The sequence below is a fragment of the Ambystoma mexicanum genome, chromosome 9, assembly GCF_040938575.1.
Source record: "Ambystoma mexicanum isolate Mex_15411 chromosome 9, UKY_AmexF1_1, whole genome shotgun sequence".
Classification (NCBI taxonomy): Eukaryota; Metazoa; Chordata; class Amphibia; order Caudata; family Ambystomatidae; genus Ambystoma; species Ambystoma mexicanum.
This window is the reverse complement of record NC_090931.1, coordinates 1,119,194,410-1,119,210,800: the sequence shown is the minus strand read 5'-3', so window position 1 is coordinate 1,119,210,800 and position 16,391 is coordinate 1,119,194,410.

Genomic DNA, 16,391 nt, shown 5'->3' with positions numbered 1-16,391 from the left:
GAGTGTCCAGGGTGACTGTGTTGTTGTTAGCTCCGTTCTGGTCCCACCGGAGTTGGCGCCCCTCTCTGTTGGAGCTTCGGTTCCAGGAACCTTGGTTGGTTCCGAGGTGGCCATGTCCTCTTCAAGGGGATCTGCGGTTGGAAGTCCGCGGATACAATGGGCAGTGTGGCTATTGCTCAGTCTAGGTTGATATCTCAGGGGTTCTCAGATCCTGTAGTTGAGTCCATAATGGATGCTCTTAGACCCTCCACTCTGAAGGTGTTCGGCAGACATTGGGGCCATTTCCGAGACTGGTATGGGCTGTCTGGGATCCCTCCCCTGCGTTCTGGCCTCTCTACTATCCCTCGGTTCCTCCAGGAGGGGTTTTTGACAGGGGCCTGGCAGTTTTTCCAGGCTTCGCTCTCAGTGGGCCTCCATGAAATTCCTTTTGGGGGACTCTGATGGTCACTTGGATGGGGAGGTGTTGGTGGGGAAGTTGATCCAGGGTTTTTCTTCTTCCTGTCCTTGTGCTAATACCTTGGGATCTCCCTCTTGTATTACGGTTTCTTCACGGGCCTCCTTTTGAGCCCATTTCCGAGATTGATATCAAACATCTTACGCTGAAATCTGCTTTTCTTATTGCCCTCACTTCTGCCCGTAGGCTTGGGGAGATTGGGGCTCTCTTATGTCACGCTCCTTTCCTGAGGGTGCTGCCAGACTCGGTGGTGCTGAGGTGTGGTCCGAAGTTTCTCCCTTAAGTTGTCTCTCGGTTTTCACACCTCTCAGGGTCTGGTTCTCCCATGATCAAGAAAGCCTGAGGAGGTGGCTCGGCTTAACATTGATGTCCGGCGGGACGTGTTGGAGTATTTGGCTTGGTTTGCTTTTTCCACCAATCTGATAGTCTTCTGATTGCTTGTGGTCCGGCTGGGCATAACGCATCTGTGGTTTCCATTTTCCGGTGGTTCCGGGTTGTGATCTCCAGGGCCTATGTGGCTTCTGGCTTGCCTGTGCCTGGACAGAAGGCACATAGGCCCTGTGCCTGGCCTGTCCCCAAGGTTTAAACACTTTCTCTGGGACTGACTACTGTCTCCCAGAGCATGTAAAGTTAAATTGACTTTTCTAGTCTCTTTATATTTACTGACCCAGCACACACTATCTTCCTATAGAGTGCTGGAGGGGTTGTCTAGCATCCCCTGAGTCAAAAAACTCATGTAACAGTCAAATGTTACCCTTTCCTACTTTAAATGGCTGGTAGCAGTGGTTTAGATTAAACTACCATGATTTTACCCGACCGCGAACAACGGTAGCAAAAAATCGGGCCAGCCACGTTTTTCAAGATGGTGCCCAAGACCTATCTGTAAAAACAGACTCCGGTTGACCTTTTTCGCTGTTTCTTTTAGGAAAGATCATTCTTGTGTTTAACTCTGTGTGCCAAAACAGGGAAGGTCCCTTTGTTCATTGGCCTTTGGCGAGTTTCAGTGCTGAAGCCCTCCTCTGGCGCCTGAGTGCCTGGGGTGGACAGGATGTGAGGGAGGTGCCCGAAACTCCCTGTGCTTAGTCTCCTAGGAGACCTGACTGCACTCTGGCGTGATTGGCTGGCTGGCTGTCCGGCAAGGAGAGCCACCCTGCTGTGTGAGTGACAGCCAGGCTGGAATGAATGGGGGAAAACTGTTTAAAAGCAGGTCTCTGGGACTTGGAAAGCAGAGTCGACCACTGGAACGAAAGAACCGAAGACGAGCTGAAGGAAGAGGACTGCTGCAACTCCTGGACGACCGGTGAAGCCCTGCTGCAGGTCTGAATTGCCTGAAACTCTATCGACAGAGAAGCCCTTTAAGGTTATCTTCTTCCCTTGAGTTTGGTGGGACCAACCAACTCACATGCTGCCTGGAAACCATCCCCTCCTGGTCAAATTTACTACAGGGTGCTGTGGAAAACCGGATAGCCAGTGGGAAGAATACCAGTTTGTGGTCTTTAAGGCACTCAAACCTTAAACCGACGCTTGTGGCCTCTTCCCTGGGCAGTGTAGGAACCTCCTGACGTCCTCCTTCTTGTCCCCACGACTGAAGCACAGGAACAGCGAGGTCTGCTCGAACTGCCAGGAACAACTGCCTCCACTACAGCTCTTCTTCACTTTAAAGGTACTGTGCAAACGCGGTCCGGAAATCTTTTCGACCACAGAGAAAGTTTGTGAAACTTTCCCCTCTTTGAAGGCTGGTCCTTCCCTAAACATTTGTCTAACTTTTCGCCTAGCCAAATTCTTCTAAAAACCGTGGCAGCGACTTAACCGTTATCTACAAGAACTGTGCTATCCTATACAAAGACTCAGAACCATTGACTTTGGCCCAGGCCTACCGAATTGAATTGCTGGTTGCAGTTAACTGAAACCCTTTACCCTACCTATGAATGTATTTGGGCTGCATTTCTTATAGCCTTGTCTTTTTACCCCTTTTTAAAGCAACTGAAGTGCCATTTTGCTCCCACTTCAGGGGAGCTGAACTTGTTCAGTAACTTATTGGTTGTGTATTGTGGTGTATTAGAGTATGGTATTAAGCTGCTTTTGCTAGTGTAATGTTTTCTAATTGACTGTGTAAATAAATGTATATTCTTTTACCAAGAAACATTGAGTAAGTCTTTGTTTGAACCACTATATTTGTTGGTCCCTTTGTGTAACTTGTTCTACTGCTCACTTAAACTCTTGAGATAAATCTGGCTGCTCAGCCAATGCTACCACATAACTGTGTAGTAAAGGCTTGTACCAAAGGTGAAATTGTACTGACACTTGTAGTCTTAATTGCATGTAGTGTTCCCAAAGGGTACTGCATGTGATTCTGTCTAACACTCTGAAATTGCGAAAGGATGCTGCAGTTTCGTTTTTCTGTGCTCTTTAAAAATTACAGACAACACCCCTGCACAGTCTCTATGACCCAAGAGTCCACGGTAAGCTCCTCCCAAGCGCTTCGGTTCATCGCTAGCCTACCACCTATCGCAGGAATGCTTTGCTAGCTGCTGCGCTGTGTGCATACAACTGTACTCTCACCTGCTGCTCCAGTGCCAGCCTTGACACCTGCCTCTTCCACGGGAGGGGAAGGAAGGATTCAGCCTTCTATCTTCGTGCTGTCACCAGTTGTTTCCTCTATAGGGCCTCTGGTCTCCTCAGCGGCTGAAGGAGACGCCTCTGTTTCTGCCGCCCTGGCGGATACACAGGGCACAAACACTCTTTTTAACGATGTCTGACCTTTGTCCAGAGCAGCAAAGGTGCTAACAAATCTGAACATGTCTTTGACAAAAGCTTCTCCAAACAAAAGCCCTTTAGCTGCTGCAGCGGCCTCAGAGGATGCCAACTTCCTGAGTTTCAGGTCGATCTTTACTAAAATCGATCGTCTGCACTCCGATGCTATCGTACAGTTGGTATTCCTTATTAAACAAACTGCTCTTTGTGCCCAATTAGCCAGAATATGCACATCCATAGGCAGGGCCTCTTTGGTCTCTTCCACCATTTTAATGATCTTGGCCAACGGACCTATGGAATCGGGGAGCGTGTCCTGGCATGCTATCCATGAGCGGTCAATGCCCTTTTCAGGTCCTTGATGTGCTTCACCATGAATGAGTCCACCTCCAGAGTGTCTGCTACTTTATCCGGCAGAGAAGGTCTGGGATATTGTGCCTTCAATTAGACTCTCACCTCCTTATTTAGAGGCGTGTGCAGTCGCTTGCTCAAGTACCTTTTGGCCTTAAGTGGGGGCTTCCCCTCCAAGGATCTCGGGTGGAGTAGCAGGTCTGGATGAAAGGGGTCGACCAGGGAACTATCTCTGCATTTCTAAACGCTCTTATTGTACCTTTTGCACGGTTCTCCTTCCTGAGGAGTGGCTAAGCTCGCAGAAAGGTGTGAACTCTCAGTGCTGCTGGAATCCCATTCAGTGCCCTCTTGGTCTTCCTGTAGGCTAAGGGGTATGCATAGCTCTCAACCATTTGTTTTGCAAAAGCGGGTGAGACGCCCATTGAATTGAATGGGCGTGCAGGAGGCTTGGCTAGTGAGTCAGCCCTTTACAAGGCCGGTGACACCCGGCCAAAAGCGTGTTAGTTGAGAGCTATGGTTATGTCACCTTGTCCCTTCCATCACGCCTTTCCCTTAGCATGCCACTATTTTGTGTGTCCTTTGCATGATTTGGACAGTGGTTTGCCACTGGCCTTATGTTCCTCCTGCCATTGTCTCTTGCAGGCTCTGGGCCTCACAGTTGTCAGCCCTTGCGAAAAGGCGACCCAGCCCAGGAGAAAGTCCAGCTTATGGAATAACAGCCCTAGACCTGCCCATGCTGCTTTCTCCATCAGCTGTCCCAGAGAGGGGTCCTGCAGAATGTTTGAAGGCCCTTCTCTGCCTTACTTGCTGTCAGAGGATTCTACTTCTACCCAGGCCATATTGTGTAATGCACAGGAGACAGACAGCTAGCAGCCGCAAGGTGACGCACAGAATTTTATTATTAAATTTGATTTTTAACATCTCACAATGGTTGTGAGGCTATTTCTTCACTTGTTTAATGTCTTTGAAGTCATTTAAACTGCACATTTTACATCAGCTAGTCCCGAGATTGGTGACATGCTGTGGCATGCTGGAGTTCCAAGTTCTTTAAACCATTCAATTGCTGTAAATTATGAAATATAATACAAGAGCCTAAGAGGTGAGATGCCTGAAGTAATTTTGAAGCAATGAAAAAACGGATTTGAAGCAGATATAAAGCAATATGTAAGTGGCATGCCACGTTAGAATTGACACTGCGTTCAACCATTCAATTGTTGTAAGTTATGAAATATAATACAAGAGCCTAAGAAGTGAGATGCCTGAAGTAATTTTGAAGCAATGAAAAAACGAATTTGAAGCAGATATAAAGCAATATGTAGGTGGCATGCCACGTTAGAATTGACACTGAAAAGGGACTCTCAGACCCTCCTTTGTGAATAGGTCATGAGAACAAATACCAGAAATTTCTTGTCCAAAGCATTGGTGCAAAGATAGGACTTTAGATTACAGTGCATTAGGTTGAACGCTCTAGGAATCAGTCCGATTTCATATCATTTTTTTTAAAATTTGATTTATTAACATCTCACAATGATTGTGAGGCTTTTTATTCACTTTTTTTAATGTCTTTAAAGTCATTTAAACAGTAAATTTGCGATCAGCTAATCCCGAGAGGGGTGACATGCTGTGGCATGCTGGAGTTCCAAGTGCGTTCAACCATTCAATTGCTGTAAATTATGAAATATAAGGCAATAGCCTAAGAGGTGAGATGCCTGAAGTAATTGTGAAGCAATGAAAAAACGTATTTGAAGTCATTTAAACAGTCATTTTGACATCAGCTAGTCCCGAGATTGGTGACATGATGTGGCGTGATAAGTGCTTAAACTATGCATTTGCTGAAAGTGTTTCAATATAAAATAATGCCACAGTGATTGAGAGGTTTCACTTGTTGAATGTGTTTGAAATCCTTAAAACTGCACATTTTACATCAGCCAGTCCAGAGATTGGTGGCATGCTGTGGCATTTGCCACATGTCACATTCGGCTCCTACCCCTTCTCCTCTGATTAGCACTGAATATGTTTGGTGCAGTTCATAAAGATAACCCAGGTATGGACTGTCTTGCTAAATTAATTATCTATTGTTGCCTCTTAAGCAGAACTAAAAACAGCAGCTCACACTCCGGAACCTAGGGCTTAGTCGCATGTAGTTAAGCAAAGATTGTATGTAAAGCAAGGTCACATACATACAAGTATTACCTTTAAACATAAACACAACATATGTTGTGTAATCTGTATTAAAACATATTTCCTTATTGTGCAATCTTCACCGTAACTGCCCATTGCCTCGCCCTGCTTTGTATATTTTAACATGTTTTCCACTTAGAATCTTGTTATTGCCTCTGATCAGTTACCTTGAGGAATATCTCCCACAAAGCGTGGCCTGTCATGGGATAATGTGTGTGCGTTAGTTATGCACGAGCCGCTGCTGTCACCCACTGCCTGCTACTCAACCCACACTTGTGCGTCTGCATACATACCAACCATCCCGATTTCCCAATTTATGACTGAAAAATATTGCTATTTTTCTTGTTCTCCCGCCTAAAACTATTCTAGCCCCAATGCAATTCTAGCACCACTTCCCCTCCACCTGTAACGCCACAGCTGTGCCTTTTCCCGGCGTCCCAGCAACCTGCATCATCCCGGGAGCAAGTTAAGCCCCTACTGGGCCTTCATCATCAGAGCGCAAGTTGTGCTCTCCTGCTCGATTTCATCTACTTTTGCCTGCTGATCCTGTTATTATTTATTATAATTGTTAATTTTAAAGGATATTTGTACAGCTCTCTATCACAGCCGGAGTAGTCCCCTGTTGCTCTCACAGGTCTGAAAAAGGAAAGGGGTAGGGGGCGAGTTAGTGGGACCGAGCGGGAAAAGTGCAAGAGTGCAGTGATGGGCTGTTGGCAGCTTCAGTTCGATTAGCACTGTTCGCTGACTTTAGGTGTGCTTTTCAGCTGTCCTGTTCTGTTGTGCAAGGCTATGTGCGATTTGTTTTGTTGTTGCAGTGTAGTGAGGTTTGTGCAGTTTGCTGTTCCTTAGGATTGTGTTGTGTTTGGTTAGAGTTTGAGAGGTGTATGCAGAGGGGTGAGATTGTTAGTGGGTTGGTTAATGAACTCGCTATCTATGTGATACGTGCTAATTTCCAAGTTCTTTCTAGATGTGGCGTCTAAATATCTCCCCATTTCTATCAAGTTCCGGCACTTGCTAACAGTCACAATCCTGTCTGGAAGCGACACAAGCCCATATTTACAGTCCTGTCTAGATGTGACGTGAGCTAATATGCACAATGTAATCTAGATGTGGCAATTTCTGATATTCACAGTTCTATCTAAATGTGGTAATGGCTAATATTGAAGATTACCCATGCTAACTGCGCAGGGAGTATTAATTGTATTAAAGACTAGGAGGCGAGCATTATGCTTCAACTTCTTTAATTTACTACTCCTCAGCAGTTTCAACAAACCAATAAAACAAACACTGAAAAATGTCTCAACAGACTTTTCTTCTCTTGGAACTACAATCCCCATAGTCTCTGTAGTCCATCTCACTCCATGCTCAGCTATGATCACTTGCTGTCCCTGAGCTCCTCCTCTCTTTTACTAGCTCTGAAAAGTCACTCTTTAAACTCCACACAAAATCCTGCTAACTGGGCGAAGACTTGAACCACTCCAAACCGAATGTCGGACTTCCTCGACTCCAGACGACTACCTCTGCTAGTCTACTACTTCAATTGTTCTTCTGCTCTTCCCCTAGGAATAACCCAAAGCAGAAAATTCAGGGTGGTGTCCATGTATTGCCATTAACATAACATTCTTATTACATGCAAAAATCCAATACTTTATACGCAATAGATAGTTTGGGTGGGAATTTAATGCCCGCCACCTAGTCTTTAACCTCTTTAGTGCCAAGGACAAGATATCTTGTCCTTTTTGGCACCTTGTTTTGTGTGATCCCTGCTAAGCAGGGATCACACAAAACTGTAATCCCCGGGCTATGTGAGGGGGAGGTCCCCCCTCACTGCCAGGGGCTGGATTACCTTCAGTTTCACGTCGGTGTGCGTAAAGCACGTCAGCGTGAAACTGAAAGTAAAATCATTGCAGCAGCCATTTTCGGCTGCTGCAGTGAAGAAAGAAGGTAAGAGCCCTTCTTTTGCCCTGTCGATCTCTGGCTGTATTTCAAGCCGGAGATCGAGGCAGGTATCGTTGGAAAGGGGAGATTCTCCCCTTTCCAACGATACCCATTATGTGGCTCACGGATCGGGTGCGGGGCGCGCAATCCGTGAGGAGCTAGGTCACAGGATCAATACAGATCCATTTGTGACGCGGGGGGAGGGGTGGCTGCTTACTAGGTAAGCGGCCCCATTCCCCCGTGGCCCCAAAGCATGGGCCACAGCACTGGAGACCCCTGGGGGCAGATGATCACTGCCCCCAGGGGTGAAAAAGAAAAAAATAAATAAATAAAAGTCGAGGGAAGTGGGAGGGGGTTTGGGGCCCTGGGCCCCACTAGACCACCAGGGATATAGGAAAAAGGGGTGTCCTTGGAAAGGGGAAGTTCTCCCCTTTCCAAGGATACCATCTACATGAGGCATTGCTGACCGGACTTTGCAGGAGTGTCTGGGTAATGAATTCTGGGCCAATTTGGGCAAATTATACCTCTGTGGATTCCCACGGGTGTCCTCTTTTCGGAAATGCATGGGGTTCCCTGTTTTCCTTGGTGGCTTGGACAACCGAGGCCCATATTTGTATGTTGTGCTTGTCTGGAGAAAGTGTCAAATTAAGGTGTCGAAACAGACTTGGGGTTACCTGTGTTTTAGGCTTTCCCCTTGGCGCCCAGGTAGGTGCACCCACACATGTGAGGTACCGTTTTCATCGGGACACCTGTGGGAATGCGGGACGGTAGGCCATGTGGTGTTGGCGGCGTGTTTCGATGGGTGCCCCGAGTGAAATGTGCGGAAATGCATTTTTCCCCCACATTTTGGACTTTGCGGGGGTGTCTGGGTAATAAATTCTGGGCCGATTTGTGCAAATCATACCTCTGCGGATTTCCACGGGTGTCCTCTTTTCAGAAATGCATGGGGTTCCCTGTTTTCCTTGGTGGCTTGGACCCCAAGGCCCATATCTGTATTTTGTACTTGTCTGGAGAAAGTGTCAAATTCAGGTGTCGAAACAGACTTGGGGTTACCTGTGTTTTAGGCTTTCCCCTTGGCTCCCAGGTCGGTGCACCCACACATGTGAGGTACCACTTTCATTGGGACACCTGTGGGAACGCGGGACGGTAGGCCATGTGTGTTGACGGCATGTTTTGATGGGTGCACCAAGTGAAATGTGCAGAAAATGTGTTTTTTTTCCCCACATTTCGGACTTTGCAAGGGTGACTGGGTAATGCATTCTGGGCCGATTTGCGCAAATCATACCTCTGCGGATTCCCACGGGTGTCCTCTTTTCATCAGCACACCTGTGGGAACGCAGGAAGATATAACATTTGTTGTGGTTTTCATAACGTTTTGACCCATTTGCTGGTGCCCTTTGTCACACAACCCTTTCATTTCCCAAATGTGACCTACATTTAGTCGTTGCTTTAGGCACCATACACTTTTGTATCCTGCACAAGTCACCTACCCTTGAAAAGGTCTGCCTGTGCTCTTTCAAAAAATGTGTGCTTGCCGTTCCTCACCACATTGGTTTTCCCGATTTACACATGCTAAGTGCGTCTTTTCAGGCCGTGAGCGTAAAACTCCCGTGTAGCATGGCTCAGTTTGGCTTGTGGTATTGCTTGTTTTGTAAAACACTACAAAAAATGTGTGCTTTCCTAACTGCAAGAGTCGAGGGAATGTAGCGGAGCATTGCTTTTCTCAAAATTCATAGAAGCCATTGCCATCCCAAGCGAACCATGTCCAACACTTACCTTTTTTTTCGGTCATTTTCCCGCTTTTCCCCCAATCTATGGCATTTTCCCCTACCTAGTGTTTGCCTGACCTACGCAAATCACCCCTTCCTAAACTTGGAATTTTGTCTACTTTTCAGAAATATATGCCTTTCTGTCCTCCAATTCGGCTTTCCTACCCTTTTCTCCCATTCTGTCCATGCATATCCAATTGGCAAAAATGGCCAAAATCGCCTACCTTTCACAAAACAGTTGATAACCACATCAAAATATTTTTTTTTTGTTTCCACTCAACCTGTTCTTGAAAGCCAGGAAATTGGGGGATTCAGCACAGCAAACCATTAGCTCCTAGCTCTTACAAGGAAAACACCACAGGCTTCTGTGTACATCATTATATTGGCATTTTTTGAAAAAACCCAAAATGTTCCCCCTTTTTGCTTATTTTCTCTCACTCCCCTACAGCTACCTAGGATTCCTGGCTGGCGTTACGACCGCCTACATGTGGGGAAAAAAAGGAGCCAAATTTGGCCAAGATACCTCCTGTAACAAAAAAGTTACAAGACATTGAATGGCCACATACCGAAATCACCAAAAAAGGCCCTGGCACTGGGGGGAAATACCCATGGCTCACGTCTGACACGCATTTACAAGAAACTAGACACAAAAGCATTGCTAAATTGTTTTGGGGATAAATATCTGTTCCCGGGCCAACTCTCCAATAGCTTAAGGACGACCCGGATGTCCCAGACCGTCTTATCTTATATCACGGTTCTGGAGGTGCCTTAAATTTGGCTCCTCGAATGAGTCTAATCACCGCTGGGTGCTCTCCAGCCGGTACTCCCTATATCAGCAGGTGCCCTGCGGATATTGCAGACCTGTACACTCCTATAGTGCGGAACGCTCTTCCGTCTTGTACCATCTGCGCTAAAAAATGTAGAATCATCACTACAGGTGCAGAAATGGGATGAACACCTCTCCCCTTGCACCAGCTAGTCCACTTGGCCCAAGACGCGTCGTAGCTCCTTCTCGTGGATGGAGCCCAGGATCCTGCAAATGAGCTGACCAGCCTGCACTTAAATGCCTGGCAGCGCCCAGCGTCTCCGGATATCCTGCACACGATGAGCGGGAATGTCCCTCTCACTCTCAGAGGATGATATGACCCAGCTGGGTCCGTGAGCAGGTGTTCTCCCTCTGGGAGCATTCTCGGTGATCCACTGCTAATTCCATAAGAGTTGGAAAACACACTTGTGACTTCCATAGTGGTGCTACCAACAGCAGCTGTGCTTTCTCCCTCCGACACTTCGCTAGAGCTCTGCTCAGCATCATGAATTGGGGAAAAGCATAGTGAGGGCATCTGCTCCATTCTTGGAGTAACGCATCCGTCCCTCGAGCCCCCGGGTCCAACCTCCAGCTGAAGTACACTGCTGTTTGGGAGTTTAACCGGGATGTGAAAAGATCTATGTGTAGCGGGCCCCATCTCTCGTTCATCCTCTGAAACACTGCTGGATCCAGCCTCCAATCTGCTGCTGGAGTCCATGAGGTAGCACGAGTTCCCGTCCGCTACTACGTTCAGTGTCCCGGGAGGTATTCGGCTGTGACCGATGTCTCTGATTGTAGGCAAAAGTGCTAAAAATCCTTCGCTAGCTCGGCTAGCATTCTGGATTTGGTGCCTCCGAGATGGTTTATGTATCGCACCGCCGATATGTTGTCCATCTTCAATAGGACGCACAATCTCATCTTCCCCTTTGTGAAGGGTCTGATTGCGAATGACCCTGCTAGTAGCTCCAGACAGTTTATGTGGAGACGGAGTTCCTCCTTGCTCCATTTCCCTCCTGTCTGTAGGTCTCCGCACCTTTCACCCCAGCCCAGCCGGCTGGCGTCGGATTCTATAATCAAATCCGGACGGTCTCCGAAAATGGCTTGCCCATTCCAGGCGTCCATATTACTCAACCACCATTCCAGCTCTGTCTTGGATTCTAGATCCAAAGGTATTGATGATACCTCCAAGCCTTGTTGCAGATGTCTTATCTTTAGCCTCTGCAGTGCGCGATAGTGCAATGGTCTGGGAAATATGGCTTGAATGGAAGCTGCTAAAAGCCCCACTATTCTCGCTAATGTCCTGAGATATACTACTTGTCTCTGTAGACACCCTCTTAATTCTCTCTTGATGTCGCGAATCTTCCGAGCTGGAAACTCCAGCGTCGCTTTCTCGGTATCCAGGACGAAGCCTAGGCAATCCAGTCTTTGCGCTGGTTCCGTATCTGACTTCTCTACGTTTACTAGGAATCCTAGGGATGCTAGTAGGTCTTGGACCCATCTTGTCAGGTATATGAGGGTCTCTCGGTCCTCGGCCAATAGCAGGAGATCATCTAGATAGATGATTAATCTTATCCCTTTCTCCCTTATTGCTGCCACTACCGGCTTCATCAGCTTAGTAAAGGCCCAGGGAGCTGATGCAAGCCCGAAGGGCATGGTCTTGAACCGGCAAAGCTGTCCCTTCCAACAAAAAGCCAGGAAGGTCCTGAAATCCTCTGCTATTGGAATCGTTGGGTAGGCATCCTTCAGATCCAGCCTCGCCAGCCTTCTGAGCGAGTCTCGGAGCTGGTGGATGCCCTCCATCTTGAAATGGCGGTAAACCACCCAACTGTTTAGTTCTTTTAAGTTTATAACAGGTCGCACTTTCTCCTTCCTGTGCACTAAAAACATATTGCTTATGAAGTCGGGGTCTCTCAGACACTTCTCTATGGCGTTCTTTTTCGCCAGCTAATATAGCTTGTGGTCTAGCAGCCTCTGCTCTGCGTGCTCTAAACGCTGTTGGTGTGGCTTGTGCTCTTGTATGGGTGGTTCCACGAATTCTAGGTGCAGACCTAGAACCATTTGTAACACCCAGGCATCGCTGGAAAGCGCGCACCAGTTTTTCCAGAACATACCAGTTCCCACCCTTACTGGGGGGAAATGCGCAGCTCTCACCTTGTGTGAATCCTTGTCGCCGGCCGGCTCCTCTCCCTCTGCGTCCTCTTTGGAATCGCCCTCTGGTTGGGATGAAGGAGTCCTGCTGCCTGCTCTCCCAGTATTGGGTTCTTCTCCCGTATCTCTCGGCCTTTCTCCATGATTTCTCCATGATTTTTGCGAGCAGACCGGCTAGGTTGAGTACCTTCTCTTGGCAGCTCCTCCAAGATCTATCAATACTTTTACGGGGGTCCTTGCTTGTTTTTGATACGAATGTAAGCATCTTGGGGTCTAATTCTGGTGTTTCGCCTACTTTCCCCGCAAGGTTCGGTCTCGGTCACTCCGCTCGAAAGCGCTGACAAACCTCTTTGTCCAGTGCCTTTCTTAATCTCTTGGTCATGTACTGAGCAACTCTTGGGGATGATTGCCAGTCCGATGAACTCAGATGCTGGATGCTGTCCGGATCGAACATATCCTCTTCTACCTCTTCGAGGTGTTTCTCTTTGCGGATTCTCTTCCCGCCGCTGGGTCTTAATTCCTCCTCCTCCCTTGACTCGTCCTCATCCTGGAAGGGAGGGTCTCCTTCCTCTGGCTCCTCTTCCGAGCCCAGGTTCTCCTCTCCATCGTCTTCTTCCCCTGGAGTGGGGGTCGTGAGGTTCGGCACTGTCTGACGCTGCAAATATGCCTCTTGGAGCATTGCAAAGGTGTTGACGACCTCCGGGGCCTTCTCCTTCACCCCATCCAATGGGCCCTGGGGGTCGCAAGAGGCTTTCCTCTTTTGGGCCTTAGTACTCCCCTTTGACCCTGCTTCCGAGGGTTCTGTTGGCATGTGCTCTGTCCGCATGGTGCTGTCTATGGGCTGGTGTAGTATTGCCTCCAAGGACTCCAGCCTGTTTTGCAGAGGTTTCACCCCTTGAGCCACTGCCTCTATAACTGAGCTTCCCAGCACATCCTTGAAGCTGGCAGCTAAGTCTAATGACTGCTCCTCTTCACTCCACTGAAATTCAGACATTCTGGGAGGATGCTGTGTGCCTGGTATACCTGTCAAGGTGTCTTAGCATGCCCTTTCACTATATAGGTGGTTCTGGTGTTCTTAAAATGCAGCAGTCTGTAAACCTGGATATATCAGATTATTCATTTTTTTATTTTTTATGTGGTTGCACTGGACTTATTTGGTTCTTGGATGTGCCTGGTATGGGCTTATGTCTTGGTATGCCCTCTGGTTATGAGGGGCACTGTGCTTAGTCTAGGCTTGCAGCCTTGTTGTGCCTCACGAGGCTCCAGCACTTCCTGAGTGCTGCTTTTTGTCTGCACACTTCGGTATCTTTAGGGATCGTGAGTGTTTAACACTGGCTACGCCTGTAGCTATTAACGAAATCACCGCCGAGCCCGGCTTCAGCACGAGTGCTCCACTCCGCGTCGCTGAAACAATGCGACGCATAAGCGAGCTCTGAACCTAAGCCCCGCTCTTGCAAAGGAGGGAGCCGGGGGCCCGGAGCATCCAATGTACGCGGCTAGCTCTGCCTCCGCGAAGGAGGGTGTCGAGTGCCTTGCCACTCTGAATCTCCGACGCTTCCGCCTCCACAAAGGAGGAGGCTTGGGAATCCCTGCATTTGCCCGGCTCCTCTGGGCCGCTGAAGACACCCACGGCGCCGAGCAGCCACCCCTGAGGTGCCGGTCGCGCCGTGGGGTATGCCCACACAAACGGGCCAGTAATCTATCTATCTATACATCCGCTCGCAATCGACGAGCGCTGCTATGCCGTCGTGGCTCCCTGTGGTGGGATGTAATAAAGCTTAACCCATGTATACGCTCTTCAGCTGTTCTACCTGCACAGCGCTGTCACAGCCTGCTAAGTTAATTCTATAACATCATTCTACTCCTAAACAATGCTATAGGCTACTGATAGCCATCATTATATAGGGAGATAATCAGGAATAATACTTATCTGCTTGAGGAGCAGTAAAAGAAGAGGGGGAGCTCAGGGACAGGAAGTGGTCATAGCTGAGCATGGAATGAGATGGACTACAGAGACTATGGGGATTGTAGTTCCAAAAGAAGAAAAGTCTGTTGAGACATTTTTCAGTGTTTGTTGTTGGTTTTATTGGTTTGTTGAAACTGCTGAGGAGTAGTAAATGAAAGAAGTTGAAGCATAATGCTCGCCTCCAGTCTTGTCATAGAATTGCAAATCTAAATGTGGAACTGGCTAGTATTCACAATCCTGTCTAGATGTGATGCATGCTAATATTCACAATTCTATCTAAATGTGGCAATGGCTAATATTTACAATTATATCTAGGTGTGACATTGGCTGACATTCACAATCCTGTCTAGAAGCGACGCAAACCAACATTTACAATCCTGTCTAGATGTGACGCAAGCTAATTAACAATTCTATCTGAATGTGGCAATGGCTAATATTCACAATTCTCTCCAAAGTGGCCATGGCTGATATTCACAGTTCTATCTACATGTGGCACTGGCTAACATTCACTATCCTGTCTGGCAATGATGCAAGCTAATATTCACAATTATATCTAGGTGTGGCATTGGCTGACACAATCCTGTCTAGAAGCGACGCAAGCCAACATATACAATCCTCTCTAGATGTGACGCGAGCTAATATTCGCAATTCTATCTGAATGTGAATATTAGCTTGGATTTAGATGAAAGTGATGCCTAATAAGATGAAGGGTTCAGTAGCAGTAGTAGTGATGATCAAACCTGTGTTGCTCCGTGTCGTCTTGCTTCCAAGGCGAGCACGTTGTCCCTGAGCTATCCTCCCGAGAAAGTGATGCCCAATAAGATGAAGGGGGCAGTAGTAGTAGTAGTAGTGATGATAGTACTGATTGGGATATAAACGAGAAGGGGAAATGAAAAGGATGCCCAATAAGATGAAGGGACCAGTAGCCGTAGTAGTGATGATAGTACTCAATGGGAACGAGAGGAGGAAGTGAAAGTGATGCCCAATAAGAGGAAGCAGCCAGTAGCAGTAGTAGGAATGATAGTACTCAATGGGATATAAACGAGAAGGGGAGTTGAAAGTGATGCCCAAGAAGATGAAGGTGACAGTAGCAGTAATAGTGTTGATGGTACTCTAATTGGCGGAAACTAAAAAAGAAAATGATGCACAAAATTCCCGGGTCGGGCTTCCGTCTCTCTCTTCATCAACTCTGCCCTCAGCTGTTTTTGCCACATGAGCCAGCCATTCCAAGATGGCGGCCCACACACTGAGCACAGGAGTGCCCGTTGAAGTGAGTCTGATTGGGTGAGACCCCTTTTATCGTTGGCCTATCCAGAAGTCGGCAGGCTTGCCGCCCCTCCTCCAAAGGCCCCTGTCTTCTCCCTGTCCGCTAACTGAACGCGCCACGGTGTAACTTTTGTGAATATGTCTATACTTTGCTCCCGTTCTTCTATGCATGTATCTCTGTGGCCATACTCTGCATCCAACAAACCTCCCTGTGCCTACTTGCATGCTGCATCCTGCGTAGTAGCTGCCCTGCAACATGGTGTAGGCTCTGCATTGGGACTCGCCTGATTGACCTTCCTGCATCCTGCGTAGTAGCCACCCTGCAACATGGGGTAGGCTGTGCATTGGTGCTCACTTGATTGACTTTGCTGCATCATGCGTAGTAGCCGCCCTGCAACATGGGGTAGGTTCCACATTGGTGCCCACCTGATTGACTTTGCTGCCTACAAGAGGCAAGTCTTTTCCCTAGCTTGTATAATTTACACCTTTTATGTCCTTCCCCCCGTACACCTGAAGTAGCTCCCAGTAACTAGAGGCAAGCTCTATTTGTTTATTATGTATTAACTATACTAATCATGACCATATATGTATTTTGATGCAGCTCCCCGCAACAAGAGGGGAGTTCTTCTAATATGTATTCCCCGTACCAATCATGACCATACATGTATTTTGATGCAGCTCCCCGTAACTAGAGGCGAGCTCATGCAAGAACGTATATTCTGCACTTTCCAGATGTATGTATGCCCGGTATTGTAAGTACTG